General features: G+C 42.5%; 1 protein-coding gene across 3 annotated transcripts in view; it reads right to left on the bottom strand.

Annotated features, from left to right (window-relative positions):
- The window catches only part of SPIN1 (spindlin 1), a 92,374-nt gene extending 66,635 nt beyond the window's left edge, over window positions 1-25,739 (bottom strand). For 2 of the 3 annotated variants that reach the window (XM_067568594.1, XM_067568597.1), the window contains exon 1: window positions 25,515-25,739. The gene's annotated coding sequence lies outside the window, so the exon portion shown is untranslated. Of the gene's footprint in view, window positions 1-24,731; window positions 24,749-25,514 lie in introns of those variants that run through there. The other variant, XM_067568595.1, reaches the window with a different exon arrangement.
- Between the last annotated feature and the right edge of the window lie 322 nt (window positions 25,740-26,061).

The raw sequence follows: 26,061 nt of genomic DNA, 5'->3' as shown, positions 1-26,061 counted from the left end.
CTCTAAATAAAATACTGCAGTGCAAAAGGCATGTAGGTTACACAAGCAGAAGTTTAGATTGTTGTTGGGGGATGCGGTGGGGTGGGGGGGGGGCAATGTGTCACAAGAGGCAGAGTGCACTACCACAAAGGAGCAACACTGGTGTCAAAGCAGGACATGGTGGGAAGAAGGGACAACCGTCTTCCAGGTGAAACCTCTAATGTTGACTTCAAACAGCTGGGAACTGAAGAAAAAAAACTGCCATGACTAAGTCGTAAAAAAGACCCTACTGAGGAATAATTCAAGAAATTCCTGTACCTCTGTGTCAAAAATAAATGAATGAATAAATAAATAAAAAGGAACAGGTGCCAAATGTAAGCAGTGCAACAAAGAGATGAAAGGCCTGTTTGTAAAAATGAAACAACATTATGAAAAACGATCATCAGAATGCCATGGCTTTGCAGATGATGGTGTGGACACGTCTGAACAATCTGGATCAGTTGGCTAGTAAATTTAGTCTGTAAGAATCGTAAAAATATCTGCCATGTCTTACTATACTAGTACATGATAACTTAGATTGTCATAAATTGGTGTTTTGGCCTGCTTACTTATGAATTTCAAGATCTTTGTATTCAAAATATACAGTGGAACCCTGTTTATCTGATCTAACTGGGACTGGAACCAAATCAGATAATCAAAAAGTCAGATAATCAGGACAATGGCCAAACAGCCCGAGCCCCGCCACCCGGTTTGATTAATATGGACAGCCGGGTAATGGAGGCTCAGATAAATGGAAGTCTACTATACTTGATATGTTAGTTTGTTGTGGCAGTATTTATCAATTCCGTTTCTACTGTTACTGTTGGACTTGTGAAATTATTTTTTATTGTTCAATAACGAAATGTCCTGGTGAAAACTTTTAAACAAGAAATTATTAGGCATTTATGAATTACCATTTAAATTATTATTTTTCCCATAAACTGGGTTTAAAATAAATTACATCATTTCAAAAGTGGTACAAACAGTTGCAGTAGGAGGAATCTTTCATTTACCATTTAATTTTTTAAAAGCAGTGCACTGAGTAATATACTCAGTGAGTGAAAAGTACTTTTTAAAACCATTTTGTTTCAGAGCCCAACTTAGACATAAGGGGCAAAGAAAGAACGGTTACTTACATTGTAACTGTTGTTCAAGATGTGTTGCTTGTGTCCATTCCCAATTTAGGTGCATGTGCGTGCCACATGCACTGGTGCTGGAAAACTTTTTCTTCAGTGGCACCCGTACAAGTTGGCTCTAGCATCCCCTGCAGTGGCATGCACATGTGCTCACATATAGGCGCCACCGACTCCCCCTCCCTCTCAGTTCCTTCTTGCTGGAACTCAGACTCAGGGGAAGGAGGGCAGGTGTGGAATGGACATGAGCAACACATCTTGAAGAACAACAGTTACAAGGTAAGTAACCGTTCTTTTCTTCGAGGGCTTGCTCATGTCCAGTCCCAATTTAGGTGACTCACCAGCAGTGTCTCCAGAGGCGGGGAGGAGTTCATGGACGTATGACTTGAAGCACCGTTCTACCGAAGCCAGCATCATCCGAGCTTGTTCCATCAAGGCATAGTGGGATATGAAGGTATGTACTGATGACCACGTAGCTGCCCTAGAGATGTCCACCAGTACAGGGACATGCACTTGGAAGGACACAGATGCCTGCGCTCTTGTTGAGTGGGCTGTCAAGGACACTGGAGGTGCGACTCCAGCCTGTTCATAACAGGCTCGGATGCAGGCCCTGATCCACTACGAGATACGCTGTGAGGAAACCAGCAGACCAGTCCGCAACCGCCACAAAGAGCAGTGTAGAACAACAGAAGGGCTTAGTTCTGTTGATGTAAAATGCTAGGGCCCTTCTGACACTGAGACAGTGCAGACGCCTCTCTTCACTGGAGCTATGTGGTTTGAGGCAAAAGACAGGTCAGAAATTCTGATTCAGGTGAAAATGGGAGACCACCTTAGGCAAAAAAGGCTGGGTGTGGGTGTAGTTAGACCTTGTCCTTATAAAATATCATGTAGGGTGGTTCTGATGTTAATGCCCTGATCTCCAACACTCACCTGGCGGACACGATAGCAGGGAGGCAACCTTCCAGGTAAATGAGGGAGCACATGGGTTCAAAAGGCGGTCTGGTGAGCCTGGATAGGACCACGTTCAAATCTCACTGAGGAGAAGGGTCTCTTATCGGCAAGAAAAGCCTTTACTGTCTCTTAAGAAATCTAGTCATCATTTCATGTGAAAAGACTGTTCTATCTTTCAGCAAAGGGTGGAAAGTAAATATGACCACCACATGGCCCTTGCTTGATGAGAGGACCAATTCCTCTTGTTTCAGATGGAGCAGATACTCCAAGATTGTTGGGACTGACGCCTCTGTCAGGGCATGCCACATTCCGTCGCCCAGCAGGAGAAGCAATTCCACTTAGCACTATAGGCCGATCTGGTCAATGGCTTCCTGCTTTCCAAGCGCATGTGCTGAACCTGGGTTGAGCAGGCTCACTCCTCCTGACTCAGATGGAGGGAGGAGGCCAGTTGCGAGTGGAGCAGGCAACCTTGATCTTCGGACAGGAGGTCCAGGCGTAGTAGCAGGGTCAAAGCCTGGGTCCCACCAGCTCTACAAGCATTCCAAACCTATGTTGTCGGAGCCACAGTGGTGCCACAAAGATGACCAATGCCTTGTCTCTCTTCACTTTCAAGAGGACTTTGTGGATCAAAGATATCGGCAGGAAGGCATACAGGAGGCTCCCCGACCAGGAGAGGAGAAAGGAGTTGGTGATGAGGCCCTGACGGAAACAGAAGCAATGGCATTTCCTGTTGTCCCCAGTTGCAAAGAAGTCCACTTGGGGATTCCACACCTTTGGAAGATGCAAGCCACTACCTCCGGATGGAGGGACCATTCATGGTGAGAGTAGAAGGATCTGCTGAAACGGTCCACCAAAAAGTTGTTGAACCCCAGGTGGTGAACTGGTATTGGATGAATATTATGACTGATGCAAAGTTCCAGAAGTGCATGGCCTCTTTGCATAGGGCAGGGGAGTAGGCCCCAGCTTGCTTGTTGATATAATACACAGAGGCCGTATCTTCCGTGAGAATCTGTACCACTTTGCTGGCAAGGCATGGTAGAAAAACTATACAGGTTAGACGAACTACCCTGAGTTCTTTGATATTGATGTGTAACTGCAGTTCCTCTGAGGCCCACGTGCCCTGGGTCTTCAGGGAACCAATGTGAGCACCCCATCCCAGATCCGAGGCATCGGAAATCAGTGTTACTGATGGCTAGGGCGCTTCGTAGGGCGTTCCCGAGAGAACATGACTTGGACTCAACCACCACAGCAGGGAGGTAAGTATTTTTGGAGGGACCGTGAGTATCCTGTTCAGGTGGTACCTGACCTGAGAATACACTGACACCAGCCATATCTGGAGGGGTCTGAGGTGCAGTATGGCCTGGAGAACCATGTATGTGCAAGCTGCCATGTGGCCCAAGAGGCTGAGGCACACCCTCACTGTTGTAAGAGAGCGAGTTGAAATGCAGGTTATATCATCGGTCATTGCCCGAAATCTTTCCTCTGGGAGAAATGCTCCAGTTCTAGGTGAGTCCAGAATCACCCTGACAGTCCCTGCACAAAGAACAGAATTTAACACCGATTTCTCTTCATTTATTAGGAGGCCCAGTACCTGACAAACGCTTCGGGTGACTGTGATGCTGGCTTGCACCTGAGACCTTGATCTGCCCTTGATGAGCCAGTCATCCAGGTAGGGGAACACCTGCACTCTTCTCTTCCTGAGGTAGGCTGCTACCACTGACATGTACTTGGTGAAAACCCCTGGAGCAGTTGAGAGGCCAAAAGGGAGCACCGCAAACTGAGAAGGGCTGTCTCCTACCATAAACCTCGGGAACTTCCTGTGAACGGGGAAAACTGCAATGTGAAAGTAGGCGTCCTTTAGAACGAGAGTGGCATACCAGTCACCACAATCCAGAGAGGGAATGATTGTGGCTAGGTAGACCATTTGAAACTTTTTCAAGGGGTCTAAGTCCAGAATGGGCTTCAGCCCTCCCTTTGCCTTTGGAATCAAGTAGTAACAGGAGTAAAAAACCTTGACCCCCTAGGTCTCTGGGAACCTCTTCCACCACACCCACCTACAAGAGTGCTCACACCTCCTGTTCAAGAAGTTGCTTGTATGTGGGATCCCTGAAGAGGGACAGGTAGGGTGGGTGGAAAGGCAGGAGTGACCAAAACTGGAAGGTATAACCAATAGCCACCGTACTGAGCACCCATCTGTCCGATGTTACGATAGCCCAGGCTGGGAGGAAACTGGCTAAACAAGAAGAAAACAGAAGGGGGGGGTGAATCCATGGGTAAAACTGGTAGGTCGCTCTTAGGCACACCTTCAAAAGGCCTGCTTTCCGCCCCAATTATGGAAGCTGAAGCCCGGTCGAGGGGCAGCAGATGACGAGCGGCCCTGGTGCCTCCTGTAATCTTTCTTCTTCTTCTTATAGGAGTCCCTGCAGGGGTGATCCCCAAGCAGCTGCTCATGCTGGGGCTTCAAGTGCCTCCTAGAAGAAGGTGTATAAATACCAAAAGGACCTGAAAGTAGCCCTCGAATCCTTCATGCCATGCAGCTTGGAGTCCGTCTGCTTGGCAAAGAGGGCCATGTCATCGAAAGGGAGATCCTGACTAGACTGCTGGACCTCTGACAGGAGACCTCTGACAGGATGCCCACCTCATTGATATTGCCGAGGCCATCGTCCCTGGCTGCAGAGTCCACTGCGTCGGAAGTCGCTTGCAGAGATGCCACGGGTACCGATCTCCCCCTCTTCTAAGATGGCCTCAAACTTCTATTTGGAGGAGGGGGACAATGAGCCCGCAAACATGTCCAGCAACTGCCAGATATTGAAGTGATATCTATCAAGCAGTGCCTGTTGGTTTGCCACCTGTAGCTTGCAGGCTGGTTGTGGAATAAATTTTTCAACCGAACAAGACAAGTCTCTTGGCATCTTTATGTTTAGGGGTTGAGTTGACTTTCCCGTTTGTCCCTTTTGTTAGTGGCCATGACCACCAGGGATCCCGGTGAAGGGTGGGTGTACAGATATTCAAAACCCTTTGCCAATACATAATTTTCTTTCTGCCCACTTAGAAGTGGGGAGCAGGGAAGCCAGGGTTTGCTGCAGGGCCATGGCCAGTTTAACAACCCCCTCATGGACTGGGAGGGCCACTCTACTAGGAACTGCTGGGGCCAATTTTCCAAATAGCTCGTCAACTGGCTCATCCAGCTCCTCTATTTTGAGGCCCAAATTGGAGCAGACCCTTTTCAATAAGTTCTGGGGCACCTTAAAATTGTCCATCGGCACTGCAGACGAGGGTCCGGTGACCCCCTCATCCGGCGACGACAAGGAAGAGGCCAGTATCGGACTAGGGGAGGGGCTTCTGCTCTGGGTGGAACCCCCGGGACCCAAGGTGCATGAACCTTTGTGGTCCGAGTCCATGTCCAGGTGCAGCGCCACACTCTGAGGAATAGAAGACTGCAGTACTGACGTTCCTCTCACGGAACCAGACTACAGAATCCCAGAGGGAAACCCCCACCAGTAAGGCCACGGTTCAGGCCATTGACTTTGTGGCCACGACCCCATTGGCAGCACCATGGGGAAACTGGGCACCGGAGCTGGGGCTTGTTAATATGGACAGCTTCGCTGTCTGAGGATTTGGTGCTGCTATCCAACAGCCAGGGTGGTGCTGTCTCCGAATATCTCGTGGTGCTGTGCAAAGTGCATTGTTGATGCACTGGTACTGGTGAGCGGCACGAGGACCCCGAACGATGGGTGTGATGGGACCAGCTCTTGTCCTTGGGCTTCCTGTATGGGCTAGGCGAGTGGGGTCGTGGTGCCGAGGAAACGAGTCATGAGTCCAACAACCTGCGTTGCGCCATGGCTCCTTAGTGGTGCTCCGTTCGGTGCCAGTCCTCCAAAGAATGTAGCAGTGCCAATCTGGCAGTGTCCTGACCCATAGAGCATGGCCTTGACTCTGGGAACCATCTGTGAACTGATGAATGGTGCCTTGGTGAAGGGGATTGTTGAGTCAATCTGTCTCTCAATAGGCTGCCCCTAGGTGAATCTTGGTGCGGCACCCTGCCGTCCTTTGGCGTTTGCATACCAGCAGCGTCAGAAGGTCCTTCATTGCTTGGAAGGCCTCCAGAGTTGACGGCACTACTAGGTGACGAGGGCCTCTATTGCTACCTGGAGTCGATGCAGGGCCTGTTGCTGGGGTCGACACTCACAGCAGTAAGGGACCTTTCTGAGGCAGGGAGAACTGGCGGCCCAACACAGGTCTTGCCTGGTCCCCCTTCTTTTCCGCAGGGGACCGTCCCCGCTCCATGCGAGTCCTCTTTGGCCTCTTCTTCGGTACGAGGGTGCTGAGACGAGGAAGAGGGCGCTGGAGGAGCACTGCACACCGAGGCTGTTGTGCTCGGTGGCAAGTTCAATCTGCCGGGCTCCGACACAGGTCTAAGTGCTGACTCCACCAGGAAGGCCCTGAGATGGATATCTAGTTCGTTCTTAGTCCAAGGGTGAAAACTTTTACATATTTTGCACCTCTCACGGATATGCACTCCTCCCAGACACTTTAAAAGCAACTTTGATGTGGGTCGCTCCTCAGCATAGCCTTCTTACACGAAGCACAGGGTTTAAACCCCAGGGAACAGAATCCCAGGGTCAGGGCATGCCCTAACAACTAACAAACTGGAACTAGACATTAACTATATACACTAGAACAATGAATAAACCAGTAGGTTTTAGAAAGAGAACTTGCAAAGGCAAGAGATGTTCCAGCACTGTTACTGGAGGTAAGGAGGAACTGAGAGGGAAGGGGAGCTGGAGGCACCTATATGTGGGAGCTTGTGTGCGCCGCTGAAAAGGGCGCTAGAGCTGGCTTGTACGGGTACCACTAGGGGAAAAAGTTTTCCGGCACCAGTGCATATGGCGCGTACACACACCTAAATTGGGAATGGACATGATCAAGCACTCGAAGAAGAATGTCCATCATCTGCAATGTTTACAACTTCAGAGTCATCTGCTGGTATCACTAGCAGTGCTGATAACTAAACATACGTCAGACAGTAAATTACCTGTATCTGAAAAAAAACAAATAAACCCCTCTTCCATCATCCAGTAAAACCATGGATGAGATCGTAAATCAGGACCAATACATTTCAGCAAGATTCCACAGATAAGATTGCTAGGTTCATTTATTGAACAAATTCTCCCTTTTGTCTAGTTCAGGTCAAATATTTCATTAACATCGTCAATCATTACGGCCAGACTATACTCCACCTGGCAGCGCAGACATTGCTAGACAGTCGCTGGATACAGTGTATGAGAAGGAGATTGAACAGCATGTGAAAAACATTGATGGGAAATTTGTTAATCTGAGTTTTGATGAGAGGAGCTTTGTACACAATGATCCTGTAATAAATAGGTACTCGTGTGACAAAGGATGTGGTTGTCTAACTTACATAGAAAACTGATACTGCAGGAAATGCCCACACAGGGGAATACTTATAAGTAGCAGTAAAAACTATAACAAACCGTACACAGAAAATGTCAAATGCGTAGCTTTGTCACAGGCAATGCTGCAAATATAGCAAAAAATTAGACGAAATCTACAAAAAAGATAATGATGGAAACTTGAAACTTATAACGTGCACAAAGTGCTCATTTGATGCATCTTTTAGCCAAAGACAAGTACAACTCCACAAATAAAGGAAAACGTTGAAACTACAAAATACTTCCATAGCAACCACTTTGCTTAAGATACACTGAAGAGAGCAGGAGAATCCAATGTAATTCTCTCCTAAGATGTACAGTGGAATTCAGTGCTTGACTGTTTTGAGCTATTTATTAAGAACTGGCCTATTCTGACAATTTCCGAAGAAAATCATAAAATAGAAGGAACTATCACAGCCAAACAGAATAGGGAGAAACGTGCAAGACACGTTGAATATACTGAAACTTATTTCCATAGCCTTGGACAAACTGCAGAAGATTTGCTTCTGTATTGCTGATGCTGTTGAAATTTGGAAAGAACTTCAAAGACATTGAACAAATACCCAACAAAGTTAAACTGGAGGCAGTAAAGCAGTAAATGGATCAAGCACTTACTCCACCTTATTTTCCTGCCAATATTCTCAATCCGAAGTATCAGGGAAGATTCCTAATTGCTGAAGAAGATGCTGCTGTTAAGACACAGGCATCTACCCATTATCCATCAATCATGCCAACCATAATAAATTTCAGGCCTGGAGGTGTGCCAGTCAAGGAGTACATGTTTGCAGATGTTTTAAAGAAAGTTACACCATTGACCTGGTGAAAGTCACTAGCTAAGCACTTGGAACCAAAGCTTAATGAAGTGATATTCCAATTGTCGACAGAGTAGCCTCTCCTGCAGGCACAGAAAGAATTCTCTCTTAATTTGGACTAATTAATTCAAAGTTGAGAAATTATATGGGAGTTGAAAAAGCAAGAAAACCTCTCTTTGTCTTCTAGTCTATGACTATGGGGGGGGGGGGGGAAAGAGGAGAGGATGAGATCGACTAGTTTTAAAGTTTGAAGGACTGCCTAAGTAACTTGGGACACTTCTCATTTTCAAGAGACTAAAGCAAGTAGGAACTTAAACTTCAGTCACTTTCACTTAGGCATATTTGAAAGTTTTCCCAGGCTGACCTGAAATAACCAGTTTAACTTACTGACTACAGTTAATCTCCCTGTTCTTTTAATAAATCATTTAGTCATAAAGGTGAAAAATTTTGATAAGAGAAGTTTATGTATCCAAAACATTTATGGTTGTTTCGTTTAATAAAAATACTTTTTATATGATGAATTTAACTTCCATTTACCATCTAATGCTGCTTGACACAAATCATAAGCAAAGAGTTAATTATCTAGCAAACAATATATCATTCATCATTTTTAACATCCTAAAAATATTTAATTAATAAGAATCTGAAAATATTAAATCATATAATTGCTTAAATTAATCTGGAGAGTTATTTATAGTATATCCTCCTAGGTAAGAAAAGGATGTACCAAACCTAGTTTAAAAACTATTTAGTTGTAAATCAACATGTTTTAATGGTTTATCTGCCAAAGAGAATACATCTTTCTTTAGAAAATAACTGAAAATGGAAAAGTTCATTAAAGGATGATTTAAAATTGAGGCTTTCCACTTGATGATTTTAATCATTGATTTAAACCAATTCACCCTGCCAAAAAAGCTCCAACAAAAACCTTTCCTGCTGAGCAAGGAGCAAGAGCTGAAAAATTATCCTAGCTTATCATTGTTTTAGGCCTTGTCTCAAAATGTAACTGATCCTAGGGACTTGAGCGTTTGACTGATCTCCTCTACTACAATTCTCTTTGGATTCCACAAAAGCCTTTCTAAATCTCCTACAAGCCAATCTGCTGAAGGTAATTGCACCAAGAGTTCTGAAATGGATACTCAAAAACGGTGTTACTAAAACAGTGAAGTAAAGAGAAAGTGTGGACCTGTTATAAGACTTAAATCAAACCAACATGATTAATGTGCACACACTGTACTGTGAGCACTTAGTTCGAGGTTATCCCACTGGCTCCAGTTATCAGTAGTTTAATTCTCTAGGGTAGATAGCACTGAGATTATAACCAGTCACTGCCACATAAAGTCCAATTTGAAAGAGAAAAAAAGCTGGATGCCAGCATAAAAATAATAGGGCCCAAGAGGGTGGTTGTGGGAGACATAGGAAAATAGAATTTCTGGGATAACATGGATGGGGATGAAAGAGAAGACATAAAAAGATCCAAAGATAGTGAGGGGAAATAGTGAACAGCTTAATTTCAGCAAAAGAATGACTGCCTTCCTCCTCCAAGACCTACATATAAAACTTACCCTTTCATTTTCAGGACTCTACACAAGGTGTTGGGGGGAGGGAGAGGGAGGGCATGCAACACAAAAATAAATGAAATTCCTGCACAGGATGTACTCCAAAAAGTGTTAGTAGTTCTAACTTTACTTTAAAGGATTACTGACAGTAAAGCAAACTATTAACATTTAGGTAAAATAAATTTAAATAGTTTCCTATTTACTCTGCTTCCCTCATAATTAACACCACAGCCACATTAAAGATTTGGCTAAAGCATTGGAGAATTTGCCATCTGCTATCTCTATGGAGAATTTCTTGCTCCCAGATTAATCCAAGGATTAATTTTAAAAAGAATGATCCACAGAAAGTGGACTTGAGGTTTAATATTAAAAAAACCTTATGGAGCAGCCCGCTGTTTAAAAATCAGCTATAAGAGAAATAAAGAGCTAACTAGTTCCAACCAGAGCTGGATAAAGCTTAAATGTCAATTTTAAACAGAAAAATGTATTATATCAACCAGTATAAATATTTATATATTCTATGTACATTTACATACAAATTTCAAAGGAAATTCACTCAAGCTTCTAGTCTGTTTCAACCTGACAATCATGAGGACCTCTTGAAACATTCATCTGCATAACCACCCATCATAATCATATCAAAGGACCAAAGAACAGGAAAAAAAATTGTAAGTTTTTGCACCTTAGCTACTAGAACACTAAAGACATGTAGAAGTCAGCACTTTTAATTAGTGTTTTATTGGTGGAGCAGCCCCTTTACAGATTACATCTTCCAGTTTATTACATCATAATTGTATACAAACATCTATTTATTCACACAACCCTGAAAAGTGGACAATTCGTTTCCCATATGTAAAATGGGGCCAATGAGAAGGAATTCTTAAATGACTTGTCAAAGGCAACAAATCCAGAGGCATAACTAGGATTAGAACTCTGGAATTCCTGAGGTCCAGTCCTGTGTTCCTTTGTCTTTACACCATGCTATCATTATGATAGCAGTAGTGGTTCAGTCATCCAGTTATAAAAAGTCAAACATACACTAGTACTTTTAAATGAATCTTCCCAAGGAAAATCAGAATTCTCTTTACCCCATCCCCACATCTCCTTTCATAAACTTATTTTAAACAAACACTTGCTTCAAAGAGCAATGCTGCCTTTTTAAAAATCAGCCACACCCACATTCCTACAGTTTTAATGTAGACACTTCCGACACCACTTGATCTAGCAGAATATTCAGTTGTATGAATTTGCTCATTATCTACATCAATACTACTCTTTCCAGGAAAGAGCTAACTGAAATATTTATCAGATTCCCAATGTTTTGTTCCACAAATCTACTGTGTTAAGGGATCTAGTTTCTCAGGCTATGTCTTCAATGACGGCATCAAATTCGCCGCCATCAGATCAACTTCTCTGGATCGACTGAGCAGTCAGTGAAGACCCGCTCAGTTGATCCAGAAGTCAATGTATTAAGACCACCTTCTCAAGTGGTGTAGCGCTGCGTCAACAGGAACGCGGTTCCCGTCGGCACAGTGCAGTGAAGACGGCGCACAGAACAGAAGCGGAGAAGTTGACGGGAGTTACACAAGTTTTTTGCATAGCTGGCGTAACTCCGTAGACTGCAGTCGAATCTCCGAGGTAAGTGAAGACAAGCCTTCATACAACCAAACAGGCATAAGGCTGGAAGGGACCTCGAGAAGGCACCAAGCACAGCCCCCTGCACTGAGGCAGGACCAAGTGAACGTAGGCCATCCTTGATTGGTGTTTGTCTAACCTGTTTTTAAAATCCTCCAATGATGGGGATTCCACAACCCCCCTTGGAAGACTATTCCAGAGTTTACCTACCCTTATACAGTAGAATCTCAGTTATGAACACTTCAGGAATGGAGGTTGTTCATAACTCTGAAATGTTGGTAACTCAGACCAATCAATGTTTTGTTCATTCAAAAGTTTACAACTGAACGCTGACTTAATAGAGCTTTGAAACTTCACCATGCATAAGAAAAATGCTGCTTTTAACAATCTTAATTTAAATGAAAGAAGCACAGAAACCGTTTCCCTACCTTGTCAAAAAAATTTTGGAAACTTCCCCTATTAATTTTAGTTACATTTTACAGAATACTATCCTGTATTTGCTTTTCCCCCACATCCCCACCCCCATCTCTACTGCTGCATAATTGTGTATTTCCAATTCCATAGGAGGTGTGTGGTTGAGTGATCAGTTCGTAACTCTACTATACCAGAAAGTTTTTCCTAATGTTTAACCTAAGTCTTCCTTGCTGCAGATTACAAGATTTATTTTCTGTCCTAACTTCAGTCGATATAGAAAGCGTTTGATCACTATCCTCTTTATAACAATCCTTAACGTATTTGAAGACTTATCAAATCCCCCCCATAATCTTCTTTTCTCTAAACTAAACATGATCCGTTTTTTTAACCTTTTCTAAACCTTTTATCAGGTTTTCTAAATCTTTTATCATTTTTGTTGCTGTCCTCTGGCTCTCTCCAATTTGCTCACATCTTTCCTAAAGTGTGGTGCCCAGAACTAGACACCATTCTCCAGCTGAGGCCTCACCATTGCCAAGTAAAGAAGGACAGTTACCTCCTGTGTCTTACATTTGACACTCCTGTTAACACATCCCAGAATATTAGCCTCTTTTGCAAATGCATCAGACTGTCTACTCATATTCCGTTTGTCATCCACCACAAGCCCCACATCCCTTTCAGTAGTATTACCACCTAGACAGTTATTTCCTATTATGTAGTAGTGCATTTGATTTTTCCTTCGTAAGTGAAGGGAAGAACATTTGTCTTTACTGAATTTCATCTTGCTGAATTCAGACCAATTCTCCAATTTGTCAAGGTCTTTTTGAATCCTAATCCTGTCCCCCAAAGTGCTTGCAACTCCTCCCAAGTGGGAATCATCTGCAAGTTTTATAAGCATACTTTCTACTCCATTACCCAAGTCATTAATGAAAGTACTTGATAGTACTGGCCCCAGAACTGACTAGACCCCCATACACCCATCCCATTATATACACCTTCTGAGTTTGACAGTGAACCATGGGTAACTGTATGATCTTTCAAATAGCTATGCACCCTCTATCATAATTTCATCTAGAGCATATTTCTCTAGTTCACTTACAAGAACGTCATGTGGGACTGTCAAAAGCCTTACAAAAATCAACCCTTACTAAAATCAAGATACATCATGTCCATTGCTTCCCCATAGCCACTAGAACAGTAATCCTGTCAAAGAAAAAACACATCTTCAGCATCTTGATGAGAATACTTGAACACCATCAAGTTCTGTCTCAGTCCATTACTTTGACTCAAGTACGAGTTAAAAAAAACATTCCCCCACACAGTAACCATTCTACCCCAAAGTCTTACTATTAGAAGTGTCAGGCCTACTTGATACTTGGATAAGAGGCCACTAAGACAAAAAATAATCTCAGGGTGCTAAAGGACAATGCACATAATGCATCCAGTAGGTGGCACTTTCTGTTTAGAGTATTAAGGATATAGTAATGGTCAGGTATTATGCCATGGGAACTGCCATCTTTCAAATCAAATAAAAACCCAAGCCACATTCACATTATTAATACCACACCACTATTCACAGGACGGAATTTTCTAGTCAGATTTCAAGTTGGCTACTCATGATTTACCTACTTAAAATTAATCCTGTAATTTCAGTTTAAAAAGTTATACTTAACTCTTTTCCTCAAGTTTGTGTACTATTGCCATGTTCATTTTCTATGTGTACAATCTACTCCAAAGCATACGTGAATGCTTCTGGATCAAAAGGTGCTACATAAATATAAGCTATTATTCATGAGCTACAACTCCCTTTTTATATCCTATTAATGTCTGGCTGATCAATTTATAATCTAAATGATAACACATGCATCATTACTGGCTGTCAACTAAAATCCTATTTTGCACACTTTAAGAGTTCTATAGTTCATTACAAGCAGCACTGACAATGGATGAAGCTAACAACCTAGAAAACAATTGTGTATCACCTGGTGTATCAACTCTTTACCCATCATCCCACCCAATTTAGATTTTATTAGTAGTGAAAGGGCAGACATTTTTATTATCCAATTCGATGCATAACTCCACTAAAACAAATTCTAAAGATTGTCCAAAGGCAAATGGGAGGTTATCAGTTCTATCTGAGGTCTTGATACTGTAAAGACTTCAGCATGTGCTTAACTACTGTAAGTAATCCTATTAAAAAAAAGTCAATGGAACTGCTCACAGTAGTATAGCACATATGTAAGTCTTTATAAGATCAGGTTCCATGAGAGGAAAAATGAATAAACGAACATAAAGGAACTCTTCCACTCACTTTAACTGTATCTCTGCAGAGACTGGAGGAACAAACTGTCCTCCAGCTGAACTTAACTTGCACATTTTTGCTAGTCTCTAACAGATTTGATTAATCTTAAATTCGTTAGGTAATAGTAGATTTTTACATGAAAACACTCGTAAAAATGTTTTACTTGACATTTCTGAATAAAAAAGTTTATACAATACGAAATACCAGTTATAAATAGCATATTCATTATGTAATCTAAGTTTCTGCTAAATTTAAAGACTAGCACAGTATTCCCCTCATTGCCATTGCAACATTTAATACTGTTGAATTGTACTGAACCCCAGTCTGCAAAGACTTACACATGTAAGTAACTTTAAACATGCAAGTAGCCATAACAACTTATTACGTACTTAAATTTTTGCAGGATCAAGGCACTGAAAATGAAACCTTGAACTGAAAGATTGTGTTGGTATGTTCAGAATCTGTAACAAGCATAAATCTACTTTCAGTTAACAAATATTAGTTTACTGGATAAACTTGGAATGTGAATGGAATAGTTTTTGAACAAAAATGTAATGAATTGTATACACAGAGAACAGAAAGAAATGAAAATACTTAACTATTCACCATTTAAGTATTACAGTCAGTGATGGGTTAAGAAAATTCATATTTAAAGCTATTTACTAATTAAACTCTGAATACTTCATAAAAGTGTTTATTCTCAGAATAATGAGAAGCAGCAATAGTGTAGGGTTCCTCATTTATTGTGTCTCAAGTTATCACATTTGCCGGTTTTCCCCAAGGGTTTGAAAAAAGTCAACATGCCCAGAATGAGTAAATATTCTGACTGGGAAAGTCAAGGCTGGGGAACTGATTGCTCCTCCTTAGAAATGCAGGAGACACAAGGAATAGACAGGCCCAAGTGTTGCTCTTTTTTTTGTTGAGGAGTGGGGGGGAGAAAAAGAGCAGTAATTTGAGGTAGATGGTGAAGGATGTATGTGCACTCAGGAAGACAGTAGGTAGCAAAACAGCCCAACAAAGAGGGTGGGTCATGAGTGTGGGGCAAAATTGTTTCAAAGTATTTGATGGAAAGTATTGCCTGATTTTGGGTGTATTAGTTATTTAATAAGGTTATAGGCTCGCCAATTGATCTGATCAGAAGATAATGAGGTTCTTGTCCCTGAACCAGGCCCCAGAAGAGTTTTATAGGGATCCCGGGGTGCACAACAGGAAGATTCTTAGTGATAACCAAATTTGTATAATTTTATAAGCTTTTATTAAAACATAAAATGATAGACAAATGGATAATGGATAATACAATCTTAATTTTAGAGACTCACATGGTATATATATTTCTACGATATGCTTTGGATTAATATACTCACACCCTTCCCTGATGACCTAGTTGAGAGAGATGTCTGGTTCCTCAACTCTTGAGTAGAGGGGTGGAGTAGGCAATGCTCGAGAGCTAAGAACTATAAGACTAAGACTAACACTACAGATAATACTAAGTATAAATGAAGAAAAATCTTAACACTAACTAAAGAAACTTCAAGCAGGAGCAGCTGATGATCGATTGCCCCAAACAGCACGATCTGCCCCTTCTTATACCCCAAAAATATGGGTCGTCCTTCTAAGTACAAACTTGGATTTACCACCCCCAAACTATTGGGATACACATATTCTATAGGCTAGCAGGTTCGTGCGTATTAATGACATATCCACATCCTTTCCAGATGGTTCCAGATAGTCTGTTCATCTCACCTGTGTTATTTCTGGCCTCTTGTGGGTTCTGTGGTGTACTTGTAAAGTTCTCTTGGGGCCTAACCTGTGACAGCGCCCCCCCCCGGTTTTGATGCCTCCTGACTTATCTAGGTTAAAGGTCCCGAATATATGTATGCTAACTGCGTAGCTGTCATACAGGATGTGGCCTGTAAGGTACCTTGCATTAAGCAAAATATATAAATTTATAACTATTATAATAAACAATCATACTTAAATCTATAAGATAGATATATCTATATAATGCAAGCAAGCAGGCTAGTCCTATGGGCTACAAAAGTGATTTATTGAACTGTGAGGAAAGGGAAAGTGATTTACTTAGGGAGTGAAAATATTCCAATGCAAGTTTAATATTAAAGTACATGCATGGCTTTGGGTGAGCATGGCATCACTAATTATGACACATTTGTTCTTTGGGAGGGGGAACAAGTGAACACAACTCCACCTGTGATTGGAGACCCAGTGCTGTACTCCATCCCTATTCAGAGTCAGTTTAAGGCTAGAAGGAACCAACACATCATTTAGTCTGATCTCCTTTCACAAGCTACCAAGCACTCAGCAGCCTCCACCCACTAAACCCGACAACTGAAGCTGAACCAAAGTATTACAGCTCACAGAAGCTAGACTGTTATGTACCATAGAAAGAGAATAGGTGGGATCAAGGTGAACCAATGCCCGAGGCCTCTACAATGGCAGGGAAATGATTAAGAAAGATATACACAGACAATCCTGCCAAATAAGCTCCAGTCACATACTTCAGAGGAAAGCGAACACCCCTCAAAGCCAATGCCAAACCTGACTCGGGGTGGAAAAATTTCTTCCCAACCCCACATTTGGCAATCTATTAGACCCTGAGTGCATGAGCAAGAACCAGCCAACAAAATACCTGGGAGAATGCACACAGAAAGTGCAGTTTTTCAAAAAGCAATGCACCAACTTTCATGGGACTACATTATGTCTTCATGAAATGTAATGACATTTAATAGCTTATACCAACAAAGCAATACTTTATAAGATGCTAGACTTGGTCACTTTTTAGTTTGCTGGAACTTTCAATTTTGTAATCTTTCAAAGTAAAGAATAGTTTGTGAATCAACTGTGTACAGAAACAGCTCAAGGACAAGCAGAGTAGCCAGGAGCCTGCCTGCAGTGAAATGAACTAAGTCTTTAAGAAGTGGGGGTGAAAAGAATGCAGTCAACAACGCAAACATGGGAGGGGGTCTCCACTTTAACACCATTGTTTTCCGAGACTTTTTTCTAGGCAAGGTTAGAGTAAGAAGGAGAACGTGCATTTCTTTTCCCCTAGGTTTCTAATTTTTCTTAATTCCTGATTCTGCATGATTATCTCTTCGCTACAAAAAAGAGTGCACAAGAACAGGCCACTGCTCCACCAGTCTCCTGTACCCACTGCAACCTCAGTGAAGTCAATTGATTAATTATTTATATTACAGTATTGCCTCCCTACAGGCCCCAAACTGAGATGGTAAGGGGGGAAAAAAAGATTGGCTGAAAAAAAATGTAGAAAAATTCAAGTCCTGTGAAGACTGAAAATACAGCCTTAAAGTGACAACCAACCAGAAGTCTAGTAATTTAAAAAAAATTCAGAAGCTGTCTCAGGTATTATGTTCCCCTTCAAGTATCCCTGCCAATTTCTGGGGCTTTTAAAAAAAAAAAAAAAAAAAAAAAGCTGCTTCTCTGTCCTGCTGCTGTATGAGACTTGCACAATCAACAGAGGAAACAGTAAAACTGACTACCCATAACCATGTCAAGTGAGAAGTAAAACAAAAAGATAAGTAAGTATGTTTCCATCTTTGTTACAGGAGGCTTTACTTGTAACCCTAAAGGGGTAAACATTCAGAAAGTATGATTTTTTTTAAAGCTGCATCCTTCTGTTTAATCATCTGTAGTAGTAAAGATATTGGGGAGCAAATTTCTATTAGGTAGGGATCATTCTTACATATTCACTTTTCAGGGTTTAACTGGATTTAGTATTATTTGGGACACAAAGTAAAGGGTGTAGTTCACACCTTTTGCCATTTTGTACTACCATTTGTCACGATGCACATTCAGCAGTCTAATCTACTCTGCCATTTTTCTTTAGATGTACCTCACGGGTAACTGCAGTGGTCAACTTGGCTACCAATGATTTTTACTACCAAGTTACTTAAGTCTGTTCTGAGCTTGGTTAGGCAACATAGTGGTCATGCAACAGAAGATGTTAAGAAAATGACCAATGTAGATACAGCCAACTAGTCTATAATATTACAGCTTACATTAACAAACCTCTACAACCACAGGATTTTGAGAAGGTGTGAATTAGTTTCTAAAAGGCTACCAAAACTCATTTAGTGTCAGATACCCCTCTCTCCCATTTAATTGTGTTTCTGGAGATGGAAAAGACAAATGACATAGTAAGGGTTATTTTTACATTTCTGTAAGATTCAAAGTTGAGAGAAAATGTTTGAAACAATATAAAGGAGATAGATAGCTATATCTGCTTCGGAAGAAAGAAACCAAGATATGGGGAAAAAGCAGAAATGTGGGATTATAGAGAAACCAACAAGAAGTTGAGAAAATAACAGCGTGTTAGCCAAGGAGAGCTTCTGACGTATTTTACTGTATAATGCTCAAATAAATTTTTTCATTTTTTGGGTTACTACCAAGTGTGTGCAAATAAATTCCATTCTAACCAGGGGGATGAAGACACCTGTGGCTGATATGCAGCTGCTATACAATAATTTAATACAGATATGTACGTTTTATGAATACAGAATGTTATCTAATCTGTGAGGTAAAGTTACCAGTTTCCTGTATGAATCTATTTGTCTAGCTCATCAGTGCCCAAACCGTATTGGTTCAGTTTCTTAAAAAGCTGTGGAGAAGTGAATGGATATCAAGATCACTTACTACAGTTTGGAGGCCCTTACCCTATTTTAACAAGAGGCTGTTGGAATAAAAAGCAGGAAAGCAACATAATGGATCTAGATAAGCAACCTTTCAATGAAACAGTTGGGGTTGGGAGGGGCAGTTTTACAACAATTGCCTATTTCCAGGCTCCAGCTAAAGTTACACAGCTATTCTGCCAAGGCAGGGAATTGAAGAGATCAAAGGTCACTAAATGGTTAAAAGGATTCACCAGAGGGAGGAATTGTCAGTAAACTCAGACACAGCAAGAGGACTTGTCAGCGTCTTAAAAAGTCTTGGGTCTTTCCAAAATTCCGGGGAATGGCAAGTCTGAAGGAAGCTATACATGCATATAGACTGCTTTCTGTTTTAAGACCTGTTTTCTCTGTAATGCTTTAATTATAAATAAAGCAATACTTTAGGGATGGCTGGCTGGTCACTGGGTACCACCTCTTTGTCACTGCTTCTAAGAAGCAGAACTGCAGTATATAAAATAACTCCGGCCTATCGATGCAATCATGTGTTGCAGCCCAAGGCCTAGTCTGAGTGTTGCAGAATCATGTGATACGCAGAGAGAGGTGAGAGTATGACACCGGACAGGGAGAGAACTGGAAGAGACCAGGAAAGATCAGAGATGCAGATAGCCCAGTAACTGTGACAGCACATTCTTCCTAGATTTAAGTGTAATGACATCACAAGTCCCATCATGGAAATAATTAGATTGCACAAGAGTGAAATCAGTCGACAAACAGAAAAGGCCAGTTTAGAAAGAACAAAAGGGTTCGTTTTGTTTTGTTTTTCTAATATGCCAGCATAATTCTCTGCTTTGTACAAGGCAAAAAAATACAGTCCCTTCTCCAATGAACTTACGATATAAGTGCCTGAGCATGTGCACATTTGCCATCAAACTCAGTGCTCACAAACAGTTGCATTGAAGTTGGGTGATTTCTCATTGCAAGTAGTACACGTGATGGTAAACATTTCCAGGATCAGCTCTAAACAGTACACACATCATTCAGCAATCATGGATAATACAGAAGAGTTATAGGATAGTTTAATGAAGTTTTAAAGTTATTTTTAGATGTTCACAAAATACTGTCAGTGGTTCTTAACCTTAGCTTCTTGAATAATAAGTTGAATAAATAAAATAAATTAAATTTTATTTATCTCTAAAATATAACATTTCCACAACGTAACATTTCAGTTGGTTGAAAAATACAAGATTGAAAACACTCAGATTTCTTGTCTTGCTACCTTCCTCCACAACCCCAAAGATTAATCTACATCTCTATAGTAGCTAAAGCATGCTTCAGTAAAAAATACTGTTGAGTTAAAAAATGTAGATTAGAATATTGGTGCTCTTTTATAGTTCACCTTCAACTCCCATGTGTTTTCCAAATTATCCCACACTGATTTTAAATTATTCTATAAACACCAATATCTGCCTTGCTAAGATCTGCAGACACTGGAACCTCGTATTGAAGAATAAAATATTGTAAAGTGTAAGCTTTTGTCACAATCAGTGCCTGTGATTAATGTATTGTGGCAGCTGGAAGTACCACTACACTAAAAAAAAATAGTTGAAGTACATGGATGGAAATATTCATGATCTCACTTAGTATGGAATTACACCAGTTCCATACCATACACTGCAGAAGAACATAGAAAGTCTACAGTCACAAACATTTTCAACACTTCTCAATGTCACTTTTAAAAGTCAATTACATTCTTAAATTCAGAGTTTGAAGGATTTGACTTCCTGTTTTCGTTTAATATGTAACATTCATCCACATGGTAAACACAGCGGTAGATACCGCTAGTAATTCAAGTAAATACCTTGGTTAAGATTTTCAAAGTAGTCTAGTGGTTTTAGACACCTCTTGTATTAAACTTTAATAGAATATGTGGCAAATCCCTAGGCTGCTTTAAAAATTTCAATCTTCAGAATATGTTAGGGGAGGAATGGAATACAGACATTTACTCAAACAGAATTCTGATTCTTCATGTTTCTGTTATGCAATATGTTGATGTTTAGGTAGCCTGCTCTTTCACCTCGATATGCAGAAAGTACTAGCCAATAACAGGCAATAAGTAGGAAATAGGACTACTAAATGGCCACACCCAGAAATCTTTTAAATCATACATAAAAGCAAGTTGAATGACTGACTGATATTTTTCTTCTGGGTATAAACTACCTGACTAGGCCAAATACTTAAAAGAAAGATGAAGATGAGAAAATAAGTCAACATAACCTGACTTTTACTGAGGATTTCTTTCACAGCCAATATAGTAGTTGGTTTAAAAACACCCAAAGTGACAATGAAAATAATGCAAGGATATTTCAAATAAAAGATTAATTCTTTACATACGGTATGAAAAAAATTGAGTGGTTCACAGTATTTGACTGCCATTTTGATCTGAAAGTTTACTTCCTCTCAGGTGTTTTAAAGCACCATCACATTAATACTACAGTCTGCTAGACACAAAATAAGCCTTCATAGTAGTCATTTTTTAAACAACATCTTTGGCCATATTGACACTAGGATGATTTGGCCAAGGTCTAAAATTGTGTTTCCATAAAATTATGTACAAAATACCTTCCTGCCCATACTAGCAAACAGAGCCAGTTTGACCTCCCCCTAATAAGTTTGTGAGTAAGACCAAAAGCATAACATGTTCACAGTAAAAGACCTTTAAAGGCAAAGAAACTGTTCCGTCTTGCGCTTCAAAAATTGTAATCCTATTTGGCAAAACAAGTTGGAATTTAATGAAGTTATCTGTAATACATTAAAATATTTTAAAACAAGTTTGACATACACTGCATCAGCAAGATTTTTTACAAATCTCAATATGGCAAGAAATGTTTGGCAGCTGGGGAAGGTACAGAATAAAATGAATGATGGAAGGTACTATTCTCACAACCATATCACAGTTAAAACAGAAGAGATGTAGGAGTTCAAATGGAGATGAACTAAAACTGCCTACTACCTTCAGAGTTCATTTAATAATTTGTGAAGTTCTCTGCTAAAATGAAGAATTGCACTCAATTACAGTTTGCGGTTTTTGCACCAAGATCCATTGATAAAAATGTTAGAGGGTAAATCAGTTTATAGATTTCCCGTTTTTCACCTCCTCCTGCTATAGGTGTTATACAGGTGTATACCTGTGCTATAGGTGTTTTACATGTTCTTCCCCTTTCATTCTTGTTTTACAATATGGTTATGTTAATAAGTAATTTATATTAAATCTTGATGCACACTGTCTATGTTTTTCTATTAACACCATGTTTTGCATTTTAGGCACAATAATCTTGACAGCCTCTTGAATTTTATATTTCATTGTCTTCCACCTCCCAATATGCAAGAAGTGGTCCTCCAATAGCATCCACCTGCTCAATTGTACTTGGAAAAGAGGTCAAAGTTGGGATGAATGTCTGGGCAAATCCCTAGGTCAGTTCCCTATGCAACACTACAGAGGAAGATCAATGACTTCCATTCTTGACTAGAACTCATCTGTAAAACAAAACTAAAAAAATTGTGTTGTAAAGCATAAAGGATATACAAAATTACTTATAGGATATCCATAACAGTACCAAGTAACCATGAACTGAATTTATTCAGCTGCAAGAAAAGTTAGTTTCTAGCTTTGTAAAGCAAGACTCAGTTCCAACACAAACGGTAGTTTTCATTGGTGAAGTATATGGGTAAATATTTTGACTTTACATTACACTGAAACGGTTATATACAAGTCCACCATTCAAGTTAGTTTTAAGTCTGCAACAAGAGGGCAACAGCCTACCAACGGGACTCTAAGAAGGAGAGAGGGCCTTCACACACACAGTACAGTGCAGGCTTAAAATAATATAAAAATAAAAAATGGCAGTTTTGAAGTGTGGTTGATATTTAGTGCACAGTAGTCTTCATTCAGAATATTTATCTGCTACTACTAGAACATATTAATGGTTCCACAGATACTACCAAAAAGCCTTGTGAAGTTAAAGGAGTAACTGAATACTGTAACAGCTCCATTATATTGAGTATAGAGAAGCTAGAAATTCTTGCTCATCGGATTTTTCCCTTCTCTTGCGGAAGTATTACATTTGGCTCAGAAGCTATGACATAGAAACACATTCCAAAATGATCTTGTAATTTGGGCCTCACTTCTACTCAACTGACACTTTGTAATAGAGGTGCAAAAGGGTAGAACATTTATACAGCCAGATTTGTATGTTAACATATCAGGCCTAATTCCAATACAAGAAATAATTCCATGTAATGGTCTCTCAAAAATTATAGAAATGCAAATGCCAGTCTGTTTCTATTCTAGAAACTACTAAAAGTTTCCAAAGCAAAGCTCACAATAAAAAAACTACAGAAGCTAAAATGTTGCCTTGGACCACAACTCAAATATTTATTAATGGAAAATATGCCTATCAATAAGTTACTGCAATTCCACCAAAATCTGCTACTTATGTTATCCAAGTCAGTGAAAGAAATTTAGTTTCATCTATATTGACTGCATTATAGACAATATACCAGCAATATTATAGTGTAAAGTTAAGCTTTAAAAATGAAATGTTTAGTAACCACTGAAGTCACAACAGCAAGTAGCAAGAAGCCTAGGAAGCAATAAAGTGACTATTTGAAGATGCAGAGGCCTTTTCCCTCCCCCCTAGATTAAAACTAATGTAGGGGGGAAAAAATCAGTTCCACTCCAGGTTACTTTAGAATGGGGAAAATATACACAAGAAATTGCCCTCAAATAGTAGTTCAGCGTCTTGTTTAGAAATTCATCTTCATTTATACACTGACTTCGGGAATTCTCCTGGAAGCCAGAAGGGGGTGCTGTGGATGACTGAGGTCTGAGGGCGTGGGACTGTGTTACTGTTAGCCCAGTACTAGGACTCCAGGAGCAAGAAAGAAGGAAACATGCTTTCTTGTTGCAGTTCAGCACCGCACACTGAAGTTCACAATGCTTTTCAGATTTCTGGAATGCCATGCATCATGTTTCTTTTATAAAAAGAAACATCCTTCAGCCATGATACGGTCATCACAAGGGCAAACAGGTTTGTACAACTGGCATTGCAAAAGACGATTCAGCAAGCCTCCATTCCAGTTTTGGATCCTATGGTATGAAATCTCCTCAAGATATTGATATTGTATTGGAGGAAGGGGGGAGAGGGGGCAGCCAACAATTCCAAAAAACCTACGTTATGATTTTTACCCAACACCCATTCTGACCCAAGTGGTCCAGTTCTTTTTCAAGTGACTGTATTGATACCTTTGCAATGAGCCACATTCTAAAAAAGAAACGGCTCTAGAGCCTTCTGCAAGTGTAACACAGAGTATTTCATCTCTGCCAACATTTTGGTGCATCAACTTTGCCCACTCCCCTCCCCCGCCCCAGAGAGAGAAAAAGACGCGCACATTCCACTCAAGCCTCTCTCAGCGGGGCTCACCCCATTCACCTCCCTCCCTCTCCGCCCCAGGCCTTGCCAGGCTCCCTCTGATTTTAGGTTTCATTTTGTGGTAAACAGCAAAGCGAAAGGAGAAAGCTTCCAAAGCAAGGATCCTTACCCTTGAAATCCCGCCATGCGCGCAAGGAGGGTGAATTGCTTTTCCTCCTTTTGGGGGGGGGGAGGGGAGAAAGGAGATTAGGGATGGGGGGAGAGACAGAAAAGCACGGACGGATGAAACACTAAGCAACGGAGAGAGACAGAGGAGGAGAGGCTGGTGGAAGAGCAGGGCGAGCGTCAGCCATGTTGTGTGTGTATTGGTCCAGTATTTACAAACCTGCAGCTGCAGCAGCGCTTGGAGTCTGGGAGAGAGGGGAAGGAAGGGAGGGAGGGGGAAGGGCTAGGGGGCGGGAGGGAGAGAGAGCGAGGGACCGAGGGAGGGCGGAGGGAAGCGCGGCGGCAGCAGCAGACAAAGGAAGCCAGCAGAGCCCGAGCGAGGCGCGCTCCAGCGGCGCCCCCCCCCCACACACACAGACGCGCGCGCGCGCAGTGTCTCAGACAGCGGCAGCGCCGTGTGGCGCTGGGTTGCTGCGAGCCGGGCGCAGTCCCGCCGCAGCTGCAGCGCCCCCGCTAAGCCCGTGTGGCCCAGTGGCAGCCCCTGACACGGGGGAGGGACTGGCAGCGGGGCTTGACTCGGGGGCTTTGCCAACGGGGGGGGGCCCTTCCCCCCGTGCGGGGTCCCCGCTAGCGGGCGAGGGGGAGCGAGAGAATCCCGGGGGAGGCGGGGCAGGGGCAGGAGCGGTCACGGTCACACACACACACACACAAGGGCCCTCCCCGCGTCGGGCGCCAGGTCCCGCCCCCGCACACCCCAGCCAGGACGGAGCTGGCTGGGCCCCCAGGCTGAGTCGCGGCGGCGGCCGGCAGGGAGGGAGCCCTGGGGCGGGGCCAGCCAGGAGTGAATCGATAACTAATGGCAGCCCCGGGGGAGGAGGGGAGGCTGGGAGCGGCGGCTCCGGCTCCCCCCACAGCGACTCCCTCCGGCTCGGCCTGGTACTGGGCCAGGCCAAGGGCGGCGCGACGGGCTCCCCCTCCCCCCAACCCGGTCTCTCGCTCTCACCTGCTGGCCGGACGGCGCCCGTGCCTGCCGGGGATGCCAGAGCTGCAGCGGCCGGAGCCCCCCCTGCGTCGCCAGGCCGCTCAGCTCCGCCGCGGGGTCGGCTGCGCCCCTTCTCTCGGGTGCCCCCCTCCTCTGCCGCCGCCGCTGCCTGCTGCTCTCCTCTGCCACATTTGGAGCCGTCGCTCCCCGCGCTGGCTCTGCGCGGCCAGGCTAGAGGCCTCCTCACCTTCCTGCCAAATAGTGAGCCGCCCGCATCCAGCCGTTCAAAACACAGCCCCGCCCTCCTCCTCCACCAGCTCCCCTAGCGCGCAGGCGCACTCCGCCCGCCTAACTGCGACAGGAGAGCAGGAAGCTTTTCTCTCCTCTCCCCTCCCCTCCAATGCACGCCCGGCTGCCTGGGCTGAGCGGCAGTGCGCCTGCGGGGATCGAGGCGGCTGCTTCCTCCATCCCTGAGGCTGCGGCCTGATGGTGGTGATCTGCCTCGCCCAGGGCCCACGACACCTTTGTGAGGGGAGACCCTGATCGCTAGAGACGGGACCAGGGGTGG

Source organism: Emydura macquarii, unplaced genomic scaffold, assembly GCF_026122565.2.
Source record: "Emydura macquarii macquarii isolate MOO-44397 ecotype Brisbane River unplaced genomic scaffold, CSIRO-AGI_Emac_v2 contig_2897, whole genome shotgun sequence".
Taxonomy (NCBI): Eukaryota; Metazoa; Chordata; order Testudines; family Chelidae; genus Emydura; species Emydura macquarii.
The sequence above is the reverse complement of the archived record's forward strand: the minus strand, read 5'-3'. Positions and strand labels throughout refer to the sequence as shown.